Source organism: Callospermophilus lateralis, unplaced genomic scaffold, assembly GCF_048772815.1.
Source record: "Callospermophilus lateralis isolate mCalLat2 unplaced genomic scaffold, mCalLat2.hap1 Scaffold_309, whole genome shotgun sequence".
Taxonomy (NCBI): Eukaryota; Metazoa; Chordata; class Mammalia; order Rodentia; family Sciuridae; genus Callospermophilus; species Callospermophilus lateralis.
Window position 1 is genome coordinate 704,664 of NW_027513711.1, and position 22,729 is coordinate 727,392.

Sequence of the window (22,729 nt, forward strand, 5' to 3'; positions counted from 1 at the left end):
ATATATAGAAGGAAGAAGTATGCTATTGCCATGTTTAGGGGGACTGCTCTTGTGTTTATGTTCCTTTCCTTTCTCCTCCTCTCTGCAAATGATAAATTACCTTTTATACCCAAGAAGAATTGCTTGTGAATATCAAGATTGTCCTAAATAAATAAATGGGAAATAATTTAATAATGAAAGGGGGGAAATGCCTTGATTTCTGATCATTTTCTTGGTTTCCTTAGATAATTAAGTTGAAAGCTGAAGCCCGGCTAGACCTGCTAAAGCAGATTGGCATTTCTGTGGACACATGGCTAAAGAGTGCCATGAACCAAGTAATGGAAGAACTGGAAAATGAGCGATGGGCCCACACTCCTGCAGCCACCAGCAATGGCACACTACACTCGGTATGGTTTCTTTTCTTGGATATGATGGGCTTTCACTAAAGGATGAAAAAGAAGTACAGGAAAAAGAAGAGAGAAGATAAAAGCAGTTTGTTAATGTTTTTTTTAATGTGCAGAAAAAGAATACATTGTCATTAATGGGGTTATCAATGATTATCTACCAATCTCATTATTTATTCTATTCATGAAGTAAATGTACTTCTTAGCTAGAAGTAGTAGAATAGAAAACTTAACCTAGCCTTTCTGAAGTTTTCAGAAGTCATCTTTAGTGAAAATGAAAAACATTCAGAGTTGTAAAATCTTAAAGAAGTGTGAGTGAGGCGTGGTGGCACACAGCTGTAGTCTCAGTGACACAGGAGGCTGAGACAAGAGAATCGCTCAAGTCCAGGAGTTCGCACCTTGCCTGCACAACATAACCATACCTGTCTCAAAATTAAAATAAACAAATTTTCAGCAGTGTGGAGGCTCAGTGTAAAGGTAACTCCAGCTCCCACAGGCTCTCATACTTGATTGTCAAACCTGGGGCACAAGCTTAAGTTTTCTTACTTCACATCCAAAGGTCTTTCCACTTGGATGTCATCCAGTTCAACTTTGGTTTGTCATGTTAAAGATCTAAGAATCAGAAAAGTTCATTGATTTCCCTGATACTACATAGGTGGATATGTGATGCATTCTAGTCAGACCTAATTCCTACTGCCACCTTGTTACCCATTACTCTCTCTCATCTTGTTTATTTCCTTAATGGTGTTATCACAGTTTGTACTTCTCTTCTTTGTTTTCTTTTGTTTATTGTCCGTCTTCCTCTCTGAAATATAATTGCCATATCTGCCTAGTTCATTGCTCTGCACAGCTAAATGTCTGGCACATAATAGGTTCTTCATATTTGTTGAAGGAAGAAATGGAGAAAAAGATGGATACATAGGTGGGTGGGTGGAACAGTAGCAAACTAAAAGCTAAAATCTCCCAAGTTCCACTGTATTTGTAATGTTGTGTCCTTCAGAAATAAAGCGTCCTTGATAGAGAAATTAGCCAAAGTTTTAAAACATTCTTAGAAGTTTTTTCAGTTTTTTCACATAAAATTCTGATTTTTTTAATGGGCATACACTTGCACATTTAAAAAGGATTGTGTGTGGGTATACATTTAAGAAGACAAGATCTATTGAAGGTTTATTTTTATTTCACTATTAATGGTAATTCAGTCCAGGGGAAAAAACCACACATCACCCAAATGACTTTGGGGTTAGAAGAGCTTGCCATGTTTTCATTAGAACAGAGTTGCTTCATGTCATGGAATATTTCTTCCTATTGCATCTTTTAAAAGATGTTAATTCCAATCTGCTTTAGGTTACTTTGTTGTATAGTTTATAATGTCAGCAAATTCTGGGCACAAACTTGCTTTTGGCTTCTACAGCAGCAGCACTGTTTCCAACCAATCAAACCCATTACTATCCTTGGACTAGCACCTCTTCTGACTAAACCACCTGAGAAGGTCCGTATCACTTCACATTGTGCTTACTTCCAGGCAAATTGGAGGTAAATAAAACTTGTTTCTCTCCTCAAAGAGCTTACAAGCTGGGAGAGAAGACAAGACTTTCATAGACCTTAGTGATATGTAGCAGTGTGTGACTGGGCCACTGTGTGGCCGCTTGAAATTGCTTACCTCTATCATCAGCACACCTTGGGAAAAGTCACTTTTTTCTGGATTTCTGAGAGAATGTTAAGTTAATTGATTCCAAGATCTCCAGCTCTAAAATCTCATAGTTCTGTGACATGCAGCCAGAAAAGCTCAATACTAGTTAGAAGAAGTTTGCCTCATGCAGAAAATGTCATTTGAAGGTAGTCCTTGAAGAATTTTAGCAAGAAATAAAGAGGAAGGGCTCCAGAGTATAAAGGAGGGGAATGAAGGAAATGTGCATCTAGTGGTATGTAGACATCAGCTCATCTAGAGACATGTCTCTGGTAAAGGAAGTATTTTGCAATCTCATCCCACATTTTCCTTCTATCTAGTCAGTCTTGGTAATCCTATGTCTTCCCTCCTCATTGAGGGATTATATTTTGTAGAAGATCTACTGACAATATAAATTAAAGAGAGATTCAGTCACAAAATTATTTAATGAGGTCCCAATATTTATTTGACCTGCTTTTGAATAACATCTCTAAAATAACTTAGAGAGGATTGTATCTCTTCACACTGACAGCTAGCTGGCTGACAAATGTAAAGCAGAAGCACACATTCTAGTAACCAAATATTTTCTTCCATTATAGATGCCAACAAAAGCATTAGTCATCTAGAAAATATGATTGATACTACTGGTAGACATTAACAGTATAACTGAAAATTACCTTATAAAATATAAATGTTTTTTCAATATACAGTCTATTTATCTTATAGAATAAGGAAGGAACTATACTTGAGCATTGACTCTTTGTCTTCTGCTTCATACGTGGTACAGAATATAAAACTGGGAAGAAAAAAAAAAAGAATCTCAGAATATGGCAACATTGTTTAAAAGGAGAACAGTCTGCTGGTGTAAATGTTCAGTTGGTGGGTAACTGAAGAGCTTCCTGTGTTTGAATTGCTGCCAGTGACTTAGTCTGTCTTCATGTCATTCATCCCTCTTTTTTTTCTTTGTTTTCCCTTACTCAAAATCCACAACCAATTTACAACCTAACTTTTGAAATTATATTAACTCTATGATAGGAAAAGTTACATAACTATATTACAAAAAAAAAATTAGAAAACAGAATGGGGAGGCAAATGACCAAAAGTTCCATAACACTACAGATAGCAATGTGGTAAAATTCGTTCCTCTTTTCTTTCTTCATTTTCATGTAATTGGCAAGCACAAATTATATATATTTATGGTATACAACATGTTTTGAAATATATTCATTACTGATATATATATTTTAAATATATTTATCATAATTAAATTAATTTTGTATTTTTCCAGCCTAACATGCCTTGTCACTAGATGATCTTCATAATTATTCTTCCAGTGCCTGTACAGTATTCCATTAGGAAGGCATAATAAAATTCACTTAAATGTTCTCTTATATGCTCATTATTTAGACTGCCTCCAAATTTTTGCTATTTTAAATAATATAAAAAATTTTTACACATATAATTGGCTTTCCATATACCCGGATTCTGCATCCATGGATTCAACCAACCACTGATCAAAAAAATTGGGAGAAAAATCACTTCAATTGTGAACATATACAGACTTTTTTTCTCTTATCAATATTCCCTGGACAAAATAGTATAGCAACTTTTTTAAAAAATATTTTTTTAGTTGTCACTGGACCTTTATTTCATTTATTTACATGTGGTTCTTAAGACTCGAACCCAGTGCCTCACACATGCTGGGCAAGCACTCCCATTGAGCTATAACCTCAGCCCCAGTAACAACTTTTTACATAGCATTTACATTGTATTAGGCAATGTAAGCAATGATTTAAAATACATGGGAGAATGTGTGTTGTTTAATATGCAAATACTATGCCATTTTATATTAGAGATTTGGACATTGATAGATTTTGGTATCCATGAGAGGTCCTGGAGCCAACCTGCCTTGGATACCAACAGGTGACTGTATTTTTCCATATTGAGAATTTTTCCTGTAGTACAGATTTTCAGAGTGGGATTAGTTGGTCAGAGATTTGCAGTCCTTGTTTAATATTGGTTTTTTTTTTCTTAAACTTTCTAATTATAGCTAATACTATGTACTTGACTTCCCTATTTTTAGCCACTTCCCCCAAATATTGAACAAAAGCAAACAGTCAACTTTGTCTAAGAGTATGATGATTGAATATGAGAGTTACACAGAAATTCTGACTCCGGTCATTATGAAGACGATGTTGAATAGTATGATTGAAATGCAAGGAAATTAATCTTTTTTTGTAATGGAAAACCTCTCAAATTTATTAGTAGATTAAATATTTTTAACCGTTGAGATGTAGTTTAGTTCCATCAGCCCAGGTATTGCCTAATAGTTCTTGCAGTATAGAGGTCTTTGTTTTTGAATATGAAAATCTGTTTTTGGTTTAAGCTAATCCCAGTGAAAAGAAACAGCCGATTTTTATAAATGCAAACTGTTGAAAACAGTTTGTAGAATGTGCCTACAAAAATCTTCAGTTGCTTTTGCATTTACAGTATTTCCAAATGAGCAATCGTGGTTTTTATTTAACTAAACTCCATATTCAAAAGAGCCTACTCTTTTAGTGAAACTAACAAATCCTCAGTAGGAACAGCTTACTTCAGTAAGTATGCCTTGAGCCAGTCCTTCTTATGAGACCCTTCACTAGGTACTGAGAATTACTAAATTGAATATGTCTATTAAGTTAGTGCCCACAGATCAAGAGAACCAGTCTCACTTAATGACAGCTACGGCCAAAAGGTAGGCGAAAAGATGTACAGAATTTCACTCTGAGGGGATGTATACTATGTTCCTTGACTTTCTGCATAGCCATAATAACAAGTGCCAATCTAGCAATCCCATTAATGGGTACATATTCAAAAGAAATGAAATCAGTATGTTGAAGGAGGTTATCTACTTTCCCATGTTTATCACAGTGCTATTCACAATGACTAAGATATGGAATCAACCTAAACATCCATCATCAGATTTCTGGGTTTTAAATTGTGGCATTTAGTTGGGCTCAATTGTGCATATCTGTCCAGCAACTTGGGAGGCTGAGGCAAAAGGATCACAAGTTCAAAGCCAGCCTCAGCTACTTAGTGAGACTCTAAGTAACTTAGCAAGATCCTGTTGTAAATTTAAAAATAAAAAGGTCTGGGAATATGGTTCAGTGGTTAAGTGCCCCAGTACCAAATAATTAATTAATTTAAAATATGGCATATATATATATGAATGTTGTTGAGCCATAAAAACAGTGCAGTCCTGTCATTCATGACAGCATGGATAAATCTAAAGGACATTATGTCAAGTAAAATAATCCAGGCACAAAAAGATAAATATCTTATATTCTCTCTTATATGTGAAATCTTAAAAAAAATTATCTCAGAAGTAGAGTTGAATGGTGGTTCCTAGAGATTGGGATGATTGGGTGAAGGTATATGGTTAAAGAAAATATGATCATAGTTAGAAAAGAATAAATGAGGAGATCTATTGTACAGCAAAGTAGCTATAGTTAATTATGGTATGTTATTTATGAAAAATGTAACAAAAGTAGATGTTATGCTCTTAGCACAAAAATGTGAGGATAAATAAATTATAAAAAATGTATGTACATATATGTTATTACTAGAAGAAAAGCCATCAGAAAAGATAATGAGCTGAATGCAGTGGCACACTCCTGTAATCCCAGTTACTCCTGAGACAGAAAAGGCAAATTTGAAAGCAGCAGAGGCAACATAGTTTAAAAAAAAAGTAATGCTATTTATCTCTACCTAGTGGAATACTGTGTTGTTATTATCAACTTTATTTTGTTTATGATGACTTTTTTAGGAAATTAAGTTATTAATTCAAAGTTCTTAAAACTATCTCATCAATTATGATTTCTATGAAATAAAGGAATTAACTTAATTTCTTACAAGAAAAAAATAAAGTGCCTGACACAGTTTCTTATACATAGTACATGTTAAAAATATTTATCTGAACCTCAGAAAAGCCATTTACTCTAGTTCTGACAGGTGCATTACTACTCAATGGAGGGAGTTCACATTGATAGAGTGTATTATGACCCAGGTATTCTGCCAAATACAATCATACGTTATATATATGAGCACAATTAATTAATGAGCACAAAAATCCTGAGTGTATTTACGTTGAGGACACACACTTGGGAGAATTAAATACCTCCTGAAGGCACACAGCATATAAATGAAGAGAAGTGACATTTGAACCAAAATATATCTCCCTCTGAAGTCCTGCTCTTTATCAATTCTTTCACCATCTCTGAGTTCCCTTTCTTCCTCTAACTTCTATGATGTTTTAATAGCTGTGCATTCTTTTATTATTTTTCATTTCTGAAGCATTTGTTGAATCATCATTGAAGGTCCCATTTCCAATGTAGTTAATGGTTTTATAGCATCAAGTACTGTATGAAAGATGACATTAAAATTCCCAAGTTTTTTTAATATTTTTAACAGCTTTACTGTGATAGAATTGACATACGATAATCTGCACATATCTAAATGTGCACAGTCTAATACATACAGACACATGTATACACCATGAAACCACCACCATTATAATGATGAACGTATCTATTACCCCCAGAGGTTTCCTCATTTCCTTTGTAATCTGCCTTTCCCATCTCTCATTAGTCAACCAGTAATCCACTAGTGTTTATTGCTCAACATTTGTTTGGTTTCATTGGTGGATCTATTTGTCTAGTTTGATGCCAGTACTCCATTGTCTTAAGTCCTATAAAATTATAAAATGTTTTTTTGGGATTGGTTAACTTCTCTTAGCATTATCTTCTCCAACTGCATCCATTTACCTGCAAATGCCATAATTTTATTCTCTTTTAGTGCTGAGTAATATTCCATTGTGTATATATACCACATTTTTTAATCCATTCATCCACTGAAGGGCATCTAGGTTGGCTCCACAGTTTAGCTATTGTGAATTGTGCTGCTATAAACATTGATGTGGCTGTGTCCCTGTAGTATGCTGTTTTTAAGTCCTTTGGGTATAGTCTGAGGAGAGGGATAGCTGGGTCAAATGGTGGTTCCATTCCCAGATTTCAAAGGAATCTCCATAGTGCTTTCCATATTGACTGCCCCAATTTGCAGTCCCACCAGCAATGTATGGGTGTGCCTTTTTCCCCACATCCTCACCAACACTTATTATTGTTTGTCTTCATAATATCTGCCATTCTGACTGGAGTCAGATGGTATCTTAGAGTAGTTTTGATTTGCATTTCTCTAATTGCTAGAGATGATGAATATTTTTTCATATATTTGTTGATTGATTGAATATCCTGTTCTGAGAAGTGTCTATTCATGTCCTTGGCCCATTTATTGATTGGGTTGTGGGTTTTTGTTTGTTTGTTTGTTTGTTTTGTTTTGTGTTTTTTTTTTTTTTGGTGTTTAGCTTTTTGAGTTCTTTATATACCTTAGAAATTAGTGTGTGATCTAATATATGAGGGGTAAAAACTTGCTCCCAAGATGTAACAATGGGTGCCCATCTAATGATGGTCCCGTAAGAATTATGTCATCTAAAATATAGAAAGAAAAAAATTGTCATGTAGTAACATAGGCCTCTTAATTTGGTAAGCATTCTCTGCGATGTTCACACCATGATAAAAACCCCTAACAATCTAACAATGCATTCTCAGAAGTAGTCCCCATCTCTAAGCAATGCATGACTGTGATTGGAATCAACCTATACTATCTGTGAAGATAGGATTTGAAGAGGGAGACTGTTTAGGAGTCTTAAGGTGTTCCAAGTAACAGGTTGGATTTTGTTGAGTAGAAATAAACACCATCGCCCCCAAAATTATAAAATGTTGAAGTCAGGGAGGATAAGTCCTCCAACTTTTTTTTTGTACCAAGGATTGAACCCAGAGGCACTTAACCACTGAGCCACATCCCAGCCCTTTTTATTTTTTATTTTGAGACAGGGTTTCACTAAGTTGCTGAGACCGACTTCGAATTCACAATCTTTCTGTCTCGGCCTCCTGAATGCTGCATTTATAGGCGTGTGCCGTCACACCTGGCTCCCCCAACTTCTTAAAGATGTTCTCAAAGTTGTTCTGGGTTTTCTAAATCATTTTTACATAATTTTTTGTCAGTACTGGAGATTGAACACAGGGGCACACTACCAGCTCTTTTTATTTTATATATTAAGACGTAGTCTTACTAAGTTGCCTGAGCTAACCTTGGACTTGATCCTCCTGCCTCAGCTACTGGAATCACTGAAATTACAGGTGTGGTGTGCCACCATGCCCAGCTCCAGATATTTTTTGTTACTGGTCTCTTTTTTTTCCCCCTTTTGTGTATGTGTGCGCACGCGTGTGTGTGTGTGTGTGTGTGTGTGTGTGTGTGTGTGTGTTGTTTTACTATGTATCGAACCCAGGACCTTGTGCATGCTAGGCAAATGCTCTACCTAGTCTTTTTTTTTTTTTAACAGGGACCACTAAGTTTTGCAGCCTGGCCTCAAATTTGTGATCCTTTTTCCTCAGCTTCCCAAGTAGTTGGGATTACAGTCTACTTGCATCATCACACACAGCTGTTAGTGATTCCTAATTTGTTTCTGTTGTAGTCCGACATACTTGACATACTTGAATCCTACTAAATTGTTTTGTGACCTAGTATATGGTATATCTTGGTAAATGTTTCTCATGTACTTGCTGCTGTTAGATATTATGTTCTATAAATGTCAGTTAAGTCAAGTTGGTTCTTCTGTATCCTTACTGGTTTTCTGAGAACTCCACCTGATGCCCTGAGCCTTCTGAGGTTTTCTATTCTATTAGGAGAGAACAGGAATTATTGTCAAATCTGTGCAATATCTGTGGATCATTTTCTCAAATCCATTTGGGTGGTTCTATTCTTAACCACACATACTTTCTTCATATAACATGTACTGATCAGTACTCAGCTGAATACTTGTCCTCTGCAGATTTCCCATGATATCTGTCTATCTCTGTCTCTCTCTCCCACCCTCCTCTTCATCACTCTGCAGTCTCAACTCCAGCCACTTTGGCCTTCCTGAATTCCTAGTTCTACTTCATCAGTTCTGGGAGACCATCATCCTCTCTGTCTGGATTTCCTCTCCTTATGTCTCTGCCTAGGAACTTTTTCTGGCAGTAGGTCATTACTTAATGTCCAGTGTCTTAAAAACTATATGTATACACACACACACACACACACACACACACACACACACACACACACACACATTTATAAATACATATTTATTAAACATTTTTAGTTGTAAATGGACACAATACCTTTATTTATTTATTTATTTATTTATTTATTTATTTATTTATTTATTTATTTATTTATGTGGTCCTAAGGATTGAATCCAGTGCCTCACACATGCTAAGGAAGCGCTTTACCACTGAGCTATAACCCCAGCCCTCTTCCATATATTTTGAACAGTTTTTAGTTAGTTTAGACCCTGATAGTCCATCTTGCTTGGAAGCAGGAATCCATTTTCCTGATACTTTTTCACATATTTCATAACTTTTTGTGTCATATTTGGAATAATGTTCACTGTGATCACTTCTCTGTCCACATGGAGTTCAGAGGTTCTGTTGTTTATTTTCTATAAGCAGCTGCCTTCCCCTGTATTGAGTATTAACAGATTCTTTATCTAGATTCTCCCTACCTCATAGAAACAATAAAAGCTAATGGTTTATTAAGTGCCTTCTGTGCAGCAAGCATGCATTAATGGTTTTAAATGTATTACCTCATTTAATCCTTATGGTACCCTGTGAAGCAGTCATTAACTTCATTAGAGAGATGAGATAATTGAGTTGGAGAAGTTAAGTAGTTTGCCCAAGGTCACACAGGAGGTGACATGGTCAGCTCTCACACTCAAGTCCAACAGACTCAGAGCCCACTGCTTCCTAGAGAGTACCACAAAGCCCATGGTGCCTATCTGAGGTTATTTTGCTGAGTACAAGAAGACCACTACTAAAACCAACTCAAAAAGATTCTTCTTATCTGTCCTGGCAATAACAGTAAGCATTTTACAACATCTAAGGAAGGAAAAATACTAGTACAACTAGAAAAAAAATCATTTTGATTGAAGTTCTGTCAAGTGACCGGAAGAAAAAGAATTGAGTGCAGTTCTTTAGATAATAGAAGAAGAATGTAATTTTAGAAATGCTGAGTCAAGAGGGTAGAGGAGGGGGCTGGTGTGTAGCTCAGAAGTAGCATGTAGGAGACCCTGACTTCCATCTCCTCCACCACGGGGTGGGGGTGGGAAGGTGAGGGGTTGGAGCCAGGGCTGTGGCTCAGTGGTAGAATACTTATCTAGCATGTGTGAGGCACTGGGTTTGATCCCTGGCACCACATACAATAAACAAATGAAATAAAGGTATTGTGTCCATCTACAACCATAAAAATATTTAGAAAAAATTTTTCTAAATAGTTTTGTGAGGGTAGAAGAGGGGAAAAGGAAGAAATTATTCTGAGATGATATGATTCCGGAAGGTGCTGGAGCAGTGCAGAAGCATGTGTTGCTGTCACTGAAGCCTTTCATTCCCTTCCATAAGAACCAAAAAATGAACTCAAAAATAGAGCAGGGAAAGGAATGTTTAGTGTCAACCATTGTTGCCAAGTTAAAATGTCTTGAATTGATTCCAAGTGCCATAGCACAGTAAAATATTAACATTTTATATATTTTTTAGAAATCTGTTCTACCTTCATTTTTATAAATGTATGAGCATTTTTAAATTTTTTTGTAATACCCACATTTTTTAAATGTTTATAACCTTTCTTAGAGTGTGAAGGGAATGTCTTATAGTAGTTGAAATATTTTTTTAAGTTAGTGTTATGGAAATTTCTAGAACATCATCCTTATTTTTTGTATAACACCATTCCCTGTAGGAAAAAACAATAGAATCTGAAGTCTGAGATTTGAGAAGTCAAGATCTAAACTTATTTTGCCACTGGCCTGAGGGATTACAAATGAATAACTGTAAGATCAGGCACAAGATTACCTCACTGACCTGTGGAGAATTTTCAGTAATAATTATAAATGAAACTATGTCAGGACATTTGAAGTGGTGGCAGTAAATGTGGCAGGAAAAATGTAGTTTATTCTTCTAGAATTCCATGCGGGTCTCTAGAATTTCTTAGATATTCTTAAAATTTAGGAATTCTTAGAATTTTTTAAGAGGAGTCAGTTTAAAAGTATTAGTGATCCTCCTCCCCCTCCCCCTCCCCCTCCCTCTCTCCCCCTCCTCCGTTTTTCAGTTGTAGGTGGACACAATACCTTTATTTTATTTATTTATTTTATGTGGTGCTGAGGATTGAACCCAGTGCCTTGTACGTGCCACTGAGCCACAACCCCAGTCCATCCCTCAGTTTTCTTTGTCCTGCACTCCCTTGACAGACAACTATGCTTGTGTAAATATTATTTATATTTAATATAGCACAAATGGTGCTATAGATAAATACATATACATTTTGAACATCCAATACTACTTTAATTAATATGCCTTTTAGCTATGGTGGGTAATATACCTTGAGACTGAGATTAGAAAATTATATATTTTCCTGTGTAACACTGCACAGGGGACTTTTCCTTTTGTGTCAATATACCTGTTTATCATCTAGTTATACCTGTTTATTATTTAGCATATAGTTCTATGACATTAAGTAAACTTCACAGTGTTGTGGCACTGTCCTCAGTATCCATCTCATCTTGCAGAAATGACTTCCCATTACTCACCGCAATTCCTGACAATCACCTTTCTACTTTTTGTCTCTATGATTTTGACTCCTCTAGATATCTCATATAAGTGGAATTATGGGGTTTATTTTTTTGTGACTGGCTTATTTCACTTAGCATACTGTCCTCAAAGTTCATCCTTGTGGTAACATTGTCGGAATTTCCTTCCTTTTTAAGACTGAGTAATATTCCATTGTATGTATGTACCAATTTTGTTTGTCTTTTCATCTGTTACTGGACACTTGGGTTGCTTCCACCTTTTGGCTGTTGTAAACACTACTACTGTGAACATGGGTTTACAATTTTCTATTCTAGTCCATGCTTTTAATTCTTTGGGGTTTCTACCCAGAAATGGAATTGTTGGATTATATGTAACTCTATGTTTAATTTATTAAGTAAACACCATACTACTGTTTTTCCACACCAGCTGTACTATATACAGTAACATTAACAGTGTACAATGGTCCAATTTTCCACATCCTCATCAACATTTATGAAAATAGCTTTTTGAAAATAGCCATCCTAATGAGTATAAAATGGTATATCATGGTTTTGATTCGCACTTTCCCAATGATTAAACATGTTGGGATCTTTTCATGTGCTTCTTGTCCATTTATATATCTTCTTTAGAAAAATATCCATTCAGGTTCTTTGCCTTTTGTTGTTGTGTTGTTGCTGCAGGGTTGGGAGGATCCTGGGGATTTAACTTAGGGGCACTTGACCACTGAGCCACATCCCCAGCCTTGTATTTTATTTAGAGACAGGGTCTCACTGAGTTGCTTACCACCTTGCTATTGATGAGGCTGGCTTTGAACCCACAATCCTTCTGCCTCAGTCTCCCAAACCACTGGGATTTCAGGTGTGCACCCTGAACCTGGCTGCCTATTTTTTAATTGGGTTGTTTTTTATTGTTGAGTTTTAAGCATTCTTTATATATTCTGGATGTTAATCCCACATCAGGTATATGATTTGCAAATACTTTCTCTCATTCTGTGGGATCCTGTCATTTTATTGTCCATTGATGCAAAACAATTTTTAATTTCGATGGTCCAATTTATTTTATTTTAGCTTTTTAAAAATTTTTTTTGGTACCAGTGATTGAACCCAGGGGTGCTTATCCACTGAGCCATATCCCCATCCTTTTTTTATTTTTTTATTTTGAGACAGAGTCTCGCTAGAACCTCAGTAAGTTGCTGAGGCTGGCTTTGAATTCAGGATCCTCCTTCCTCAGCCTCCCAAACCACTGGGATTACAGGCATGCACCACCATGCAAAGCTATTTTATTCTTTTGTTGCCTATTGTCAGTCAGTATTTAAGAATAAAAAGTGAAAGATACTAATAAATATTTCTTCTCTATTTGAAACATATTTTACTTTTGATTGTAAAAATGATCTCTATCCTCTATTAACATGCATGCATGAACAGACAGTCCTATCTATGTATAATCGAATAAGTAAATTAACATTTTGGAACAGTTCAATTTTAGGTGCTTTTCCTGTTTCCAGACATTTTCTTGAAGCAAGCAAACTAGCTAATGGTTTTTAATTTTTTCTAGCTAAATGCAGATAATGAAAGAGAAGAAGGAGAAGAGTTTGAAGACAATATGGATGTTTTTGATGACAGCAGTTCCAGTCCTTCTGGTACCTTAAGAAATTATCCACTCACCTGCAAAGTTGTTTATTCCTACAAGGTTTGTATTAAGATATTGCTGATATTAAATTGTGACAAACCTAAAGATACATGTGACTGTGTCTACCCAGCTTCTCACAGGACACCTAGCATAATGTTAGTATTCAGTTAATATCTAAAGGAACGAAACATAATGATGAAGAGTTTAAGCTCTGATATTAGATTTCTTGAGTTAAATCCTGTCTCACTGCTTATGAACTACATGAGGTTACTCTAGTCAGCCTCTTAATTTCTATGAGCCTCAGTTTCCTTATCTACATGATGGGGATAATATTGTAAAATAAATGTGAAGATTAAATGAGAGATTACCTTTATAGCAAAGCACTTGGCATAGTACCTAGTTCAGTAAATACAGTATATTCAGTAAATACAGCTCTTACCCTTACTCTCTATTGCCTGCTTGGCATAAACCCTCCATTAGAATGAACCTCAAAATTCATATCAAAATACCAAAGCAGTTTTTAATACTTTGCCTTTACTCATCCTAATATAATTCCCTCTTGTCCATATTGAGCAGGAAATCTGGATTAACAGATGCCAGAATTTCCAAACTTGGTTTGGTATAATAGTTCTTACTCTCTCTCATCCTTTCCTGCTTATCCAATTACTTTATATTCAACACAAAGTAAATGGTGTTTCAATTTTCCAGTTCCTTTCTTTCCCTCACTCCCACATTCAGTCTGTCAGCCAGTCCTGTTGTGCCCACCTCCACAACATATCCTGAATCTATTCACTTTTCACCATATTTACTGCTCTCATCTTTATCTAGGCCGTTTCTTTGATTGTTATAAGATGGGGATGAGCCCTCATAATTAGGCTTCTTTGACACTAGCTTCCCAACGATCCATTTTCCAGCTACAATTATTTTTTACACATAAAGGAGTTAATTCCATCCCCTTTTCTAAAAAAAACCCTTTTTAAGCTTTAAATGCTAATTCCATTCCTTTTCCTAAAAAACCGTTCCCAGCCCGAACTCTTCACTGGAATCCGTAATGTCTAGCCTGATCGGACTCCAGGCATTCTCCCCAGCTTTATGTCAGGCCATTCCTCCACTTCACACACTCAGTACACTGGCCACTCTGGCTGCCTTTCTGGCTTCAAAAGTACCAGGTTCCTTCCTGAGTACACATCTTTGCACTTGTTGTTCCCTCTGATTAGAACTGTGTCTCCCCATATATCTGTTGACTGCCCTTATCTTCATTGTAGTTCAACTCAAATAGCCTCCAAAGGTCACCTCAGCCACCTAAACTCATAGCTAGCTCTTTACTACTCTATCCCATAACACTGTTTTGTTCACCATACTGTCATCTCTCACTCAACTACGGGAATATGATCTGAGAAATGCAGCATTTGGTGACTTTATCGTCATTCAAACATTGTAGAGTGAGCTTATACGAATCTAGATGGTATAGCCTAATAGACACCTAGCCTGTGTGGTAGAGATATATTATTTCTGTTCATCAGACCATGATGAACAAAACAACATGAGATTAAATCAAGCACAAGATAAACTCATGCAATCCAAAGATGCAATAAACGTGACATGTACAAGGCTACTGTTGGCCAGCATAAATTGTTTTACAGTAAACTTGTTTTTTTAGTAAGTAGAGATTACACACCAAAATAATGATTAAAAGTATATTAAATATAAACTAATACCTAGTTGTTTATTATCATTATCAAATACTATATACTATACATAATTATGTGTGCTGTACATATATATGATTGGCAGCATGGTGGATTTGTTTACACTAATGATGCCACAGACATATGAATAATATGTTATACTGTGACATCATGATGGCTACAATGCTGTTTTTTAATTTTTCATCTCCATTATAATTTTATGGGACCACCATATATGTGTGATCCAGTGTTGACCAAAATGTCATTATGTGGTACATGACTGTATAGCTCTTAGTGCCAGCCAGATTAAGTCTTACTTGTCTTCATATTTCTTTGCCTGGTTCCCCATTAAAGGCTTATGAAAGTATAAACTTTGTGTTTGTACCTTTTCTGTGTCATGAGCTCCTGGGACAATGCCTGGCACACAGTGGGTCTTGGATTAATAATTGTGAATTTAATAAGTGAATGATGTAAGGAAGGCATGAGCAAATGAATCCTTTTCTGGCCCCTATACTGATAGAGAAAGCAAGAGGAAAAGGTTAATGCTAAGGAATAACAACAGAGGGACTGTTCTGAGAGACTCTTTAACTGTCATACACTGGGCACTCTCACTCCACTCCCCAGTCCTGTGTTGCCAAAAGCTGGCATTATATACTTTTCAGTATCAGCTATTCCTGGGTTTTTTGAGTTTAACATCATTTCATTATATTTAAATTCATAATACTTGCTGTTTTCTTTAAAAAGTTAGGGTTTTTTCCTAGTGTACATTGTTTTGATAATGTTTTGAAATTTTGAAATCATCTTCTAAGAAATTTGGGGATATTTTACAGGACATTTTTAAACTAGGGTTCAGAATGTTTTCTGATATCACCTCTCCTTGTTATATTTACATGAAAGTTTCAAAACTAATTAAGATCCTTAGATGGAGAGAGTTCTAAGTGTCTAAATTGTTTTAAACAGCTCACATTCAGGCTGGGGTTGTGGCTCAGTGGCAGAACGCTCACCTAGCACGTGCAAGACCTGGGTTTAATCCTTAGCACCACATAAAAATAAATAAATAAAATAAAGATATTGTGTCCAACTACAATTAAAAAATAAATATTAAAAAAAACAGCTCACATTCACCCATTGATCTATCACAGTACCTCCATTGATCTATCCCAGATACGTCTCTGTGAAACCAGACTATCAGAATCTATTTAGGGCTGAGTGCAGTGGTGCATGCCTGTAATCCCAGCAGTTCAGGAGACTGAGGCAGGAGGATCATGAGTTCAAAGTCATCCTCAGTAATTAGCAAGGCCCTAAGCAACTCAGTGAGACCCTATCTCTAAACAAAATATAAAAAGGGGCTGGGGATGTGGCTTAGTAGTGAAGCGCCCCTGGGTTCAATCCTCAATACAAAAAAAAAAAAACAAACAGAATCTATTTAGTCAGTTAATCATGAGCTAAAACTGAGTGCACAATATGTGATAACTTTTGTGATATAAGAATTAATATGACACTATCCCTGCCATCCAGGAATAGACAGACTACGCAGTAGTTAAATAAATTTTACAGACAAGATGGCATTTAAATTAAATCATAATCTAGACTTTTCTAGGTAGAGAGAGAAGATAGGGAAAGGAAGGATCCTTCTAAGCAAAGGGAACAGCAGATATTGAAACTGGGATGAGAGGATAGGGTGTTGAGAACAGTTTACTTTTGGATGTGTAGGAGCACTGAGAGGTGGGGAGTAACAGAAGATCTAAAGGCATTTGCTGTCAGATAATAAAGGGCCTTGTATACTAGGCTCAGGAGTTCGGTTTTTATTCTGGACTTTAAGGAGATAACTTTGGTATTTGTGTAGAAACTCAGGAGGATAAATTAGAATAGAGAGATCAGCTGGGCACAGTGGCCCAGGCCCATAGTCCCAACTACTTGGAATGCTGAAGCAGGAGGAAGATGGCTTGAAACCGGGGTATTCAAGGCCATCCTCATAGCAAAACTCCATTGCAATGAATGAATGAATGGAAAAAAGAGAAAGAGACTGACTTTGAGCCTAATCATGATTTCTGTGGCCTACACCAATAAAAAAGGACTAGATGAACCTGGTGAGAACACAGAAAAGCTATATTTAATATTCAGATTCAAAAGCTTTAAAAGTATTCATAACTTTTAACCTTATTAATATCCATCCTAAGGAAATGAGCCACAATATAGAAAATGTTTTACATACAAAATATTCTTTCAGGGTTTGGGATATAGTTCAGTGGTAGAGTGCCTACCTAGCAATGTGTGAGGCCCTAGGTTTGATCCCCAGTACTGCAACAACACAAAAGTGTTCTTTCATTATCTTCTACTTTATAATAGCTCACAGTTTGCTATGGAGTTTTGTAACAGACTGAAACATATTAGGACTTAAGGAGACATTGTGAGACCTTGCATATATTTAATAGCCATTGACTGACCACTTGCTGCCTATAGTTGGAATAAGTGAGAAATACAGTCCCCGCCTTAAGTCATTCTAATAGGGAACTCATAAGGACTAGCAGTGAGCTAGAGCACCATGGTAGTCAGTGTGTGATGGACTCATGGAGTCTTAATGAAAGGAAGAAGCAACTGGCTCATTGCCAGTGGTCTGAGAAAGAGAGCTGGGCCACAAGTCATGAGAAGCTACTGCTTCTTTGTTCATTTCAATCTCTTCAATAACCCTACAAAGAAGATATTATCAGAAAACACCATTTATTCAACAAACAATTACTTGAGCATCTCTTTATACAAATACTTTGCTCTTTCTAGGCCCTGTGATGTAGCACTGATCAAAACAGACAAAAATCTGTCTTTATGGCACTTATGTTCTGGTAGAAAAAAAGAAAGAAAGAAAACTGAGACTCAGATGGTCTCTTGCCCATAGAAACAAGACTGAAACTAGACTTTTATACCTATAATAATCTAATCCATTCATCAGATAGGAAAGCTGGAACAGAGCAGGACAGACAAAAGGAGCACCCGGGTATAAGCATAGAAGCAAGAGAGACATGATGCACCTAGACCACAGGGAAGAGTGTGCTGGTCCAGGGTACCCCGAGGCTCACAGGGCCCAGACTCTAGGTCTTGATTGCCATGTAGAGGAAAACCTTGTACAAAAGTTGTCATTGGTGTGTGGTGTCAGCACAGTCATGCTAGTGTCTGCTTCTGCTAGAAGACTCCTGCTGCACTGGGCCTCAATGGCTGTTGCACAAGGACAGCAACATATCCTGCTTTGCTCTCACACAGGGTAGAGACTGGTATGGTTGTATTGAGACTTTTTAAGTCTTGGCATGTAATTTAGGAAAACGGCTTTACTACAGAAGTACCTTTTACTGGTATATTCAGGACACAATGTGGTTTCAGAGTAGCAAAGAAATTCCATTGGAAAAGCTATCAAGAGTAAATGTGGACCAACACTAATTATCTCATTCAACAATTTATCCAATGCTTAAATCCTGAAATTGCCCATATTTACCTCCTGTTGACTAATGATCTTGGCAGTGTCACATGGCCCTCTCGTATGCTGTCTTTTTTGTAGGATGATGTTTTTGTATATGCTGAATTAATTATATAAAAAATATCCTCCAAGCTATTTGGCTTTTTTTATTTCAAGAACAGTAATAACTTACCTATCACTCTTCAGACTAAATGTTATAAAACATCTTCTTTTTTAATAGAGAATCTTTATCATATAGACTTAACTCATTTAATTCCAAATTTTAAGATGCATTAAGCCTGATTTTTCTTTTTTACAAAGAGTGCTGCACGTCCACATCCCAATAAATAATAAAGAACTAAATTATTTTCCTCAAAAAAGAATAATTGAGGCCAAAATTGACTCTACTGCTGTGTATAACTATGAAGAACAAATTTTTAAAAAGAGTAAATGAGACAATTTCTATCAGGTCCCCTCTCATCCTGCAGGAGTTCTGTCTCTTTTCTTTTCAATTAAATAAATTCTCTTTTACACTTAAAAAAAAAGTAAATAAGTGGGTTTCATATATTGACATAAGAGGTAATTTACTTAAAATCTGGTCCTGGAGTGGCTGGGGATACAGCTCAGTGGTAGGGTATTTGCCTAGCATGTGTGAGGTTTTGGGTTCAAACCCTAATACTGAGGGGAGAAAATCTAGTCTTATAGTATTCTCTGGTTTATCACCCATTTTCAAGACTGTTTTTGTCTTAAGGAGCTATGGTAGCTTCAGAATCTGGGTTTTGATGAAATGTTTAAAGCTTGCAAAATGTGGAGTGAATCATAGAAACTGACTAACTTTCTTGCCCAATTTTTGCTTGTGTAACTTGGAGATATTTTACACTTTGAAATTGTGAGATTTGAAAAACTATATGGTCTCAGTTGACAATTTTAACTGATCTTGGGACTTGGGGGAAGCTTTTAAGGCTTTTACCAGAGAGCCAGAAGATACTCACAAGCCCACCTGTTAATATGACATACAAGGCTCTTTAGGAAGCAAAGCCAAACAGACTCTCCAACCCCTCTGTGGAGCCTCTGAGAGTCTCCTCTCAGGTTTTGTTGTCCTAAGGGAAAATCTGGTGACTGGTGCTATCAGGGACAATAAAGCCATCACAGATTGTGTAGAACCTCTAAGGATCAACCCAGTCTTCATACTAATATTGGAGCATAATCCAAATTTTGCCTGATCTCAATCATGGCCTTTCCCACAATTTTCCTCTTTGGGCCACTATTTTATAGCAATTCCAGATCAACCCTCAGCATTGCTTAACCTCCATCCAATCCATGTACATAGCCCTTTGCATTTTCCATGCACCTCCATGGTAGCCTTTGGTAGCACTTCCGTTTCAGTGCCTTCTCCTCTGCCTGTGCTTCCCAAGTCGTCATGGTTCTGTGCTTACTCATCCTACATTAACACCCCAATCCTCAAGAGAATGCAGGACTGTCATTTTGAAGAAATGGAGGTTGAGTAACTTACCACTAGGTACCTGAGCTGAAGCTGGAACCCACATCCTTCACTTCCAGCCCAGTGCTGATCACTGATCTGATTGCCTCCTGAGGATCCAGTTTTAGTTGCAGTTTTATTTTGTTTCATTTTTTTAGAGTAAAACTTCACCTCATTATGATAGTTTTACAGCATTGAAATTTTTATGTTTCTCAAAATCATTTCAATATTTTGATCCCCAGTTTTTGTTCTGACCAGTTCACATCTGCTCTTTATCTAACCTTTTTAATTTTGTCCATGACCATCCTCCATTGCAGGCTTCTCAACCAGATGAGTTGACCATTGAGGAACATGAGGTGTTAGAAGTGATTGAAGATGGAGATATGGAAGACTGGGTAAAGGTATATTCCTTTGCTCATATCGCCCCTCTTGTGACATTTTTAGGAGTTTGTTTTGGTTCTTATTATGTCCGGTCCAAACCTTTGTGTGTGCAAACCTGTTTTGTAACCATGTCTTTTACCCAGGCTCGAAATAAAGTTGGCCAAGTGGGTTATGTGCCAGAAAAGTACCTACAGTTTCCCACCTCGAACAGCCTACTGAGCATGCTGCAGTCCTTGGCCGCTTTGGACAGTCGGTCACACACATCCAGCAATTCCACGGAAGCAGAACTCGTTTCAGGCAGCCTCAACGGAGATGCCAGTGGTAAAGACTGAAACAAGGCACACTTTATTTGGTCACATTTGACCTAAACTGTATTACCCTAGGAGTAAGCCTTCAGTTGGTTAAAAAGCACTTTCTTCCTTTTTTTTGTTTCCCTGTTTTGATCACAGTGAGTAAAAAAAATTACAACTTTGAGTGGTGCTCTCTGAGTTGTCATGTGAGCATAGGGGTGGTTGCAAAAGCAGCCTTGACTGTCTTTGTTCTTAACCAGATTTGTCTCTCTTTTGCTTTCTAGTCTGTTTTGTGAAAGCACTTTATGATTATGAGGGCCAAACAGATGATGAGCTATCTTTTCCTGAGGGAGCAATCATTCGTATCTTGAACAAAGAGAACCAAGATGACGATGGCTTCTGGGAAGGGGAATTCAATGGGCGGATTGGAGTGTTTTCATCAGTGCTAGTAGAAGAACTTTCAGCCTCAGAAAATGGTGATACTCCATGGATGAAAGAGATTCAGGTACCAGAGTGGGAAGAGCTGAATTTTAGAATGTTTAAAGGGATGGAGGTGTGGCTCAGTGGTGGAATGTTTACCTAGTACGTTCAAGGTTTGATCCCTAGCACTGCTGAAAAGAAGAAAAGAACAGGTGCTTTAAAACATGATTAAAGAAAATAACTCCCTAGGGTCTCTTGAACCAGGCAAAAGTGGGTTGCAGTCTCTCTGCCTCACCCTCCCTGTTCCAGTCCTCAATTGCCAGATGTCTATATAGCTGAATTTCAGAAACCAGAGACTTGACGGTCAGACCCTTGTGGGATATGACCCTATTATGCCTTCATTCTTCTGCATTCTGTGAATCTATTAACCAAAATACTAAATCATATATAGCATATCAAAGGTTGGTTTGGTGGAGAGAGAAAAAACAAATCAGAGAGAGAATGTGTTATGTCCATGGTTAGTTTATGTGGTACAACTCTGAGGTAGCTCTTCGTTCTATCACACTCAGAGCCCTACCACATAACCCAGGGCCTGCCAGAGCCCCTTCCCACAATAAAGGGGCTGTAAGGTTTTGCTCATCAGTAGGAAACTTGCATTTACAGGAAGTCCTAATTTATTCAGTTCAGTTTTTCTCTGGGGATCTGTTACAGCAGCCTGGCAGATAGAAGAATAAAGTGTTTGCCAATCTTGTTTGCGTGATAATAACTTAGCCTCACATACAAGAAGCTCAGCCAGTTATTGTATCTTCATATGTAAAAACAGTACAATTTGTCCCCTTTTTTGTTCTTCCTTAGCTTTGTTGAATTGACTAATTTATCATATTTTCAATTAAAAAAGAAAAGTTTAGAGAATGGTTTGACTTGGTAACTGTTTGAAGATAAACTAAAATCAGTAATATAATGAGATCTATGATAGGAAACTGTTAAATGCATCATGAAACAGTTTGGGGTAGTTATTTTAGGTCCATTTGCTGACGAGCAAAAGGCTGACAAGCTTTAACAGTCATAATTTAGTCCCAGAGAAAAGGAATGTGTGTTCAGCAGCAGAGAAGAAGCCAGCTCTCTTTCCTGAGGCCAAGAGCACCTGGTAACCTTGCCTCCTTCCATGCAGATCTCTCCTTCCCCCAAGCCGCAAACATCCCTGCCTCCGCTACCGCTGTATGACCAGCCTCCCAGCAGTCCTTACCCCAGCCCGGATAAGAGGAGTGCCCAGCTCTTCCCCCGTCTCCTTCAACAAATGGTAAGGGTCCTCTGGGCAGGGTCTGAGTGCATTTTATTGCACAACACCACATAAATTGAGATTTTTAATTCTCTCCCTTAGAAAATAGCCTCCATGCTGAGTCACCAGGATTCTCACAGGCATCAAGGCATACTCCTGAGACCTCATATGGCAAACTCCTGCCTGTAAGTCTCCTAGCTGGCAGGGTTATAGAATGCATAGTTCTTCCAAATCCAAATCAGCCCCTGTGTGTTGCCAAACAAGGATGAAATGAATTTGGGAAGGTAAAAAGATTGATTGAGGGGCTGGGGTTGTGGCTCAGAGGTAGAACGCTCGCCTAGCATGCATGAGTCAC

The 22,729-nt window shown here is 37.1% G+C and overlaps 1 pseudogene; it reads left to right on the plus strand.

The window, feature by feature from the left end:
• LOC143390103 (F-BAR and double SH3 domains protein 2-like) overlaps window positions 1-22,729 on the plus strand; it is a 138,325-nt pseudogene that overhangs the window by 113,255 nt on the left and 2,341 nt on the right.